This window comes from Nerophis lumbriciformis, linkage group LG20 (assembly GCF_033978685.3).
Source record: "Nerophis lumbriciformis linkage group LG20, RoL_Nlum_v2.1, whole genome shotgun sequence".
NCBI lineage: Eukaryota > Metazoa > Chordata > Actinopteri > Syngnathiformes > Syngnathidae > Nerophis > Nerophis lumbriciformis.
In genome coordinates this window covers 19235001-19242500 of record NC_084567.2, presented here as the reverse complement: position 1 = coordinate 19242500, position 7500 = coordinate 19235001, and the positions used below count along the sequence as shown (strand labels likewise).

General features: G+C 40.1%; 1 protein-coding gene across 1 annotated transcript in view; it reads right to left on the bottom strand.

The window, feature by feature from the left end:
• The window catches only part of nr6a1a (nuclear receptor subfamily 6, group A, member 1a), a 267283-nt gene that overhangs the window by 34103 nt on the left and 225680 nt on the right, over window positions 1–7500 (bottom strand). The window lies entirely within an intron of this gene.

Genomic DNA, 7500 nt, shown 5'->3' with positions numbered 1-7500 from the left:
ACACATTAATATGCCTAATTTTGTTGTGATGCCCCGCTAGATGCATTAAACAATGTAACTTTACCATGAATTGATTAACGTGGACCCCGACTTAAACACGTTGAAAAACTTATTCGGGTGTTACCGTTTAGTGGTCAATTGTACGGAATATGTACTGTACTGTGCAATCTACTAATACAAGTTTCAATCAATCAATCAAAAACAAGGTTTTCCAAAATAAGAGAACAACTTCAACTCCAGTTATGGAAAAAAGTGCCAACATGGCACTGCCATATTTATTATTGAAGTCACAAAGTGCATTATTTTTTTTAACATGCCTCAAAACAGCAGCTTGGAATTTGGGACATGCTCTCCCTGAGATAATCCTGATACCCACTACAACTATGGGAAATACTATACTTTGACTTTCACAAAGTACATTATTTTTTTTTTTTTAAACATGCCTCAAAACAACAGCTACAAAAACAATGAAGGCACACAGCTTCAGTCCAGAGTATACTAGAGTAATAAAGTAAACAATAATATAGTCCTCCTTTAGTGCAAGACTGCCTGGCATACTGTATAACAGGAAATTATAAACTGGGCTCAATCTGCCCTGCTCTAACGTTTTTGTATGAGTAACACAAATGTGCTGCAAGCGAGTGGTGAGTGCTTGAAGTGGCCTAGCAGTCAGCCATCCATCCATCCATCCATTTTCTACCGCTTGTCCCTTTGGTCTTTAAGCGACAACTGTGTGGTACTACTTTTTTTCGGTGTTTGCTTTTCATCCATCTTCCGCTTGTATTCATCGTGTATCTCCTTATGATTCTTGAAGAGGTGGGAGATCAAATTGCTCGTATTAAAGGAAGACGTCTTGGTTCGTCCTCGCATAACCAACTTTTTGCAGTCATTGCAAATTGCCAGTTTTATATCCGTCAGACACACTTTGAAATAATCCCAAACCATACACATGGTGTCGTTAGTCAGTCACCGAGCGAGCTCGCTTGTTTGCCACGGCTACAACACTGGCAACAACACACTCTTGTTGTTGTTATGCTCCGCTCGCGACGGTCTGATGAGGTCATCAAGCGTCGCCAGTAAACCTCTCATGCTGCAGTCGTCAACTCCTGTGTCGTGTGTGGGAGAGGGGCGAGGGGAGGGGCTGCTGACTGGGAGACGCAACTGCTCTATACTGCTCCCTACGTCCGTGTTTTACAGGACAGCGGCGTTTTAAAAAGTCATTAATTTTACTTTTTGAAACCGATCATTTCCGATATTGCATTTTTAAAGCATTTATCGGCCTATATTATCGGACATCTCTAGTTACTACGTTGTATATATACTTACAGCGTGTATCTAAAACCTTGGTGGAGGCTTTTAGAGCGCTTTATAGGTAGAATAGATAGATACTTTATTCATCCCCGGAATAAAGAGACTCCTATTGACTTTATTGTTAGCCGACTGTTGCTAGTGTTTATTTACGAGTTAGAATCCATAAAAAGAGAAAAGCATATGTGTTTTTGTCTTATATAAGGATTGTAAATGATGATTCCAAAAAAAAAAAAGTTTGGTTCCCAATCTATTTAGGTGTACGGTCCGACTTATGTCACGGTCTTGGAAGGGACCTCATTGGTCAGCTGCACATTTAACCATAATTACACTAATCAGTACCTACAGAGGTCTGAATACTGGCTAAAATGGCAACAAAGGGTTGAATCTTTGGGCACTTAACGATTCGATCTGATTCCAAATCCTGGGGTGACGATTCGATTCAGAATCGATTCTGGATTCAACACGGTTCCAGCTTCAAACCGATTCTCGCAACGTATGATTCAGTATAATAATTATAATGACATTTTTTTCAACAGGTTGACAATCTCATTCTGGTTGCGTGGAAATGACCTAAAAACGTATTTCAAATAATTGATTCTCATTAAAAAATGTGTTTTAATGGGGTTTTTTTTTGTTTGTTTTTTAAGTTATTAATCGTTTTCGAATCAGGATGAATAAGGATCTGGATTTTTTTGTCGACATAACCAAACAAGCCTTTGCTTGCACATTTATTGTGACAGGGGAACAAGTGATCATTTATGATTTTTGACATAAACAATCTTCGCAAATGCTTTATGGATGGGATCAAAGTGTGGCATGCCAAAGAATCGCTTAATTAAATATTCAAACAGTGTTACTGTTCAAACTGCGTGTAATGTTACAGTGGCCAAAAAATATTGTTGAATAAAACGTCTGCCTTGTTTTTAACGAATACTTAGCCCTACTGCGCTACTGTATTTTAATGTTGGTCATTATGGAGGTACTTGGAGAGCCAGGTGTTTTGTGAGGTGGTACTCTGTAAAAACAGATTGAGAACCACTGGGATGTGAGATGCTGGCGACTTTGTGATGTTTAAGCAGACCAGCTACTTCGCGTGTGCTTTTTAAGCGTACAGTGTGAGAAAATATTGGCGTTATGAAATGAGCAAAGAGTACATACCAAGAGTGGAGGTGAGAGTTGCATAAGAAATGGAAATCATAAGCGTCAGCAGGAAGAAGCTGCACAATGTGATGCTTTGACGGCTGTCCGATTGGGGTTTGGTGGTAGCGGGGGTGTATATTGTAGCGTCCCGGAAGAGTTAGTGCTGCAAGGATTCTGGGTATTTGTTCTGTTGTGTTTATGTTGTGTTACGGTGCGGATGTTCTCCCGAAATGTGTTTGTCATTCTTGTTTGGTGTGGGTTCACAGTGTGGCGCATATTTGTAACAGTGTTAAAGTTGTTTATACGGCCACCCTCAGTGTGACCTGTATGGCTGTTGATCAAGTATGGTTTACATTCACTCTTGTGTGTGTAAAAGCCGCATATATTATGTGACTCGGCCGGCACGCTGTTTGTATGGAGGAAAAGCGGACGTGACGACAGGTTGTAGAGGACGCTAAAAGCAGTGCCTTTAAGGCATGCCCCCAATATTGTTGTCCGGGTGGAAATCGGGAGAAATTCGGGAGAATGGTTGCCCCGGGAGATTTTCGGGAGGGTCACTGAAATTCGTGAGTCTCCCGGGAAAATTGGGAGGGTTGGCAAGTATGCCCTACGTCCGTGTTTTACCGGATATGTACCGCTCCGGAAAGCGGCGTTTTAAAAAGTAATTAATTTTACTTTTTTAAACCGATACCGATAATTTCCGATATTACATTTTAAAGCATGTATCGGCCGATATTATCGGCAGGCCGATGTTATCAGACATCTCTAGTTGTGAGTTCAAACCCCGGCCGAGTCATACCAAAGACTATAAAAATGGGACCCATTACCTCCCTGCTTGGCACATTTAGCATCAATGGTTGGAATTGGGGGTTAAATCACCAAAAATGATTCCCGGGCGCAGCCACCGCTGCTGGCCACTGCTCCCCTCACCTCCCAGGAGGTGATCAAGGGTATGGGTCAAATGCAGAGGACAAATTTCACCACACCAAGTGTGTGTGACAATCATTGGTAGTTTAACTTTAACTAGTCATGGTGCATATGAAATGCAACGAACATAAAGGAACACACATGGTCACACATAACACAACCTGCTCACTGAACGTGGTGGATATTATGAAAAACGTCCAAACACTATTAAAAAAACAACTAAAATTACACCTATTTAAATCCATTACAGTGCATGATGGGGAAAATGTTAAACACTCTCTCCACACTTATCCATGTTTTGCACATTTTAGCTGCTTGATACTTTCAGAAGGTTGTCACAGAAGTAAACAAGGTAGGAGTCAAACTTTTAAATACTTTTAATATTAATATCAATCATATTAATATAATATGTACACACACATACTTCATATACAGGTATATGTATGTGTATACATATGTATATACAGTATAACAGTATACATATATATACCTGTATACACATGTATACTTATATGTATATCAGTGACGTGCGGTGAGGTTCATGGCTGGTGAGGCACTGACTTCATCACAGTCAGATTTACAAACATATGAACCCTAAAGAGTATCTTATTCACCATTTGATTGGCAGCAGTTAATGGGTTATGTTTAAAAGCTCATACCAGCATTCTTCCCTGCTTGGCACTCAGCATCAAGGGTTGGAATTGGGGGTTAAATCACTAAAAATTATTCCCGGGCGCGGCGCCGCTGCTGCCCACTGCTCCCCTCACGTCCCAGGGGGTGATCAAGGGGATGGGTCAAATGCAGAGGACAAATTTCACCACACCTAGTGTGTGTGTGACAATCATTGGTACTTTAACTTAACTTTAACTTTACACATACAAACTGTAGCACACAAAAAAATCACATTTAATTAAAAAAAAATTTATTATGGTCTTACCTTTACTTATAAGTGCGGGAACAGTGGTGTTCGTGTTGGAGGAGTTGTGAATGAATGAAATATGAAATCCGTGCTGCAGTCTGCAGGTGTACCTAATGTTGTGTCCCTGCAGTCGTTAACACTCCTCTGGCGCGAGCATTGTTGTTTTTGCACTTTTTGGCTTCTTGTTAAGTGACTTTTTTTGGGTGGATTCGGTCTTGCACGTGGAGGGTTTGGGTGTGGGCTTTGGTTGGTGTGGCGCTCCCGTTGGGGGTGTGCGTTCTGCAGCGGAGGGTGCATTAACCGGCACCAGGAGGCGGGATTACGCGAGCCTCACACAGTGCGTCTTTGCAGCAGTTTTATGTTTGCTCAGCACAAGAAATACGTTACACACATACAGTTGTTGACAAAATACACTGTACATTATATACGTCAGCTAACTAAACTATGGAAATGTATAATATAGTTCATATAGCAATACGGTCTCACTGCACAGCAGGCCAGCAGTTAGCCGAGTCCGCAATCCATGTTGAGGCACAACTGAATGACGTGCCTCAACTGGCTGCTGTTCACCGCACCGTCTCTTCTCAGTATTTGAACGGCAAATGTGAAAATTCAGCGATTTTGAATACAAATAATCTAAAACTGGTGAAGTTAAATGGAAAATAACTTTATAGTATAATCACTGAATACATATAACAATTTAATAGATTTTTTTTCTTTTTACATTTTTTTTCTTTCCATGATGGCAGGTGAGGCCTCCAGTGACCGCACGTCACTGATGTACATACACTATATATATATATGCTTGGCACTCAGCATCAAGGGTTGGAATTGGGGGTTAAATCACCAAAAATGATTCCCGGGCGCGGCACCGCTGCTGCCCACTGCTTCCCTCACCTCCCAGGGGGTAAACAAGGGGATGGGTCAAATGCAGAGGACACATTTCACCACACCTAATGTGTGTATGACAATCATTGGTATTTTAACTTTAATATATATATATATATATATATATATATATATATATATATATATATATACATATATATATATATATATATATATATACATACATATATATATATATATATATATATATATATATATATATATATATATATATATATATATATATATATATATATAAATATATATATATATATATAGACATACATAAATATGTATACACATATACAGTACAGAGCAAAAGTTTGGACACACCTTCTCATTTCAATGCGTTTTCTTTATTTTCATGACTATGTACCTTGTAGATTGTCACTGAATGCATCAAAACTATGTCACCTGTGAAGTGAACACCATTCCAGGTGACTACCTCTTGAAGCTCTTTGAGAGAATGCCAAGAGTGTGCAAAGCAGTAATCAGAGCAAGGGGTGGCTGTTTTGAAGAAACTAGAATTAAAAACATATTTTCAGTTATTTCACCTTTTGTTAAGTACATAACTGCACATAGTTTTGATGCCTTCACAATCTACAATGTAAATAGTCATGAAAATAAAGAAAACACATTGAATGAGAAGGTGTGTCCAAACGTTTGGCCTGTACTGTACAAACACACATATACATATACATACATATACATACACACACACATATATACATATACATATACACACACACACACACACACACACACACACACACACACACACACACACACACACACACACACACACACACACATATATATACATGCACACACATATATACATATACATACACACACACATATATATATATATATATATATATATATATATATATATATATATATATATATATACACACATATATATATATATACATATACATACATACATACATATACACATACATACATACATACATATATATATATATATATATATATATATATATATACACACACACACATATATGCACATACACATATATACATATACACACATATGTACTTACTTATATACCCTATATTGCCAAAAGTATTTGCCCACCGGCCTTGACTCACATATGGACTTGAAGTGCCATTCCATTCCTAACCCATAGGGTTCAATATGTCGGTTAACCTTTTGGAGCTATTACAGCTTAAACTCTTCTGGGAAGGCTGTCCACAAGGTTGCGGAGTGTGTTTATAAGAATTTTCGACCATTCTTCCAAAAGTGCATTGGTGAGGTCACGCACTGATGTTGGTCGAGAAGGCCTGGCTCTCAGTCTCCGTTCTAATTCATCCCAAAGGTGTTCTATCGGGTTCAGGTCAGGACTCTGTGCAGGCCAGTCAAGTTCATCCACACCAGACTCTGTCATCCATGTCTTTATGGACCTTGCTTTGTGCACTGTCATGTTGGAAGAGGAAGGGGCCCGCTCCAAACTGTTCCCACAAGGTTGGGAGCATGGAATTGTCGAAAATGTTTTGGTATCCTGGAGCATTCAAAGTTCCTTTCACTGGAACTAAGGGGCCAAGCCCAACTCCTGAAAAACAATCCCACACCATAATTCCTCCTCCACCAAATTTCACTCTCGGCACAATGCAGTCCAAAATGTACCATTCTCCTGGCAACCTCCAAACCCAGACTCGTCCATCAGATTGCCAGATGGAAAAGCGTGATTCATCACGCCAGAGAACGCGTCTCCACTGCTCTCCACTGAGTCTAGTGGCGACGTGCTTTACACCACTACATCCGACGCTTTGCATTGGACTTGGTGATGTATGGCTTAGATGCAGCTGCTCGGCCATGGAAACCCATTTAATGAAGCTCTCTGCGTACTGTACGTGGGCTAATTGGAAGGTCACATGAAGTTTGGAGCTCTGTAGTAACTGACTGTGCAGAAAGTGGGCGACCGCTGCGCTATGTGCTTTAGAATCCGCTGACCCCTCTTTGTCAGTGTACGTGGCCTACCACTTTGTGGCTGAGTTGCTGTTGTTCCCAAACTCTTCCATTTTCTTATAACAAAGCCTACAGTTGACATTGGAATAGTTAGGAGCAAGGAAATTTTACGACTGGATTTGTAGCACAGGTGGCATCCTATGACAGTTCTACGCTGGAAATCACTGAGCTCCTGAGAGCGGCCTATTCTTTCACAAATGTTTGTAGAAACAGTCTCCATGCCTAAGTGCTTGATTTTATACACCTGTGGCCGGGCCAAGTGATTAGGACACCTGATTCTCATCATTTGGATGGGTGGCCAAATACTTTTGGCAGTATCGTG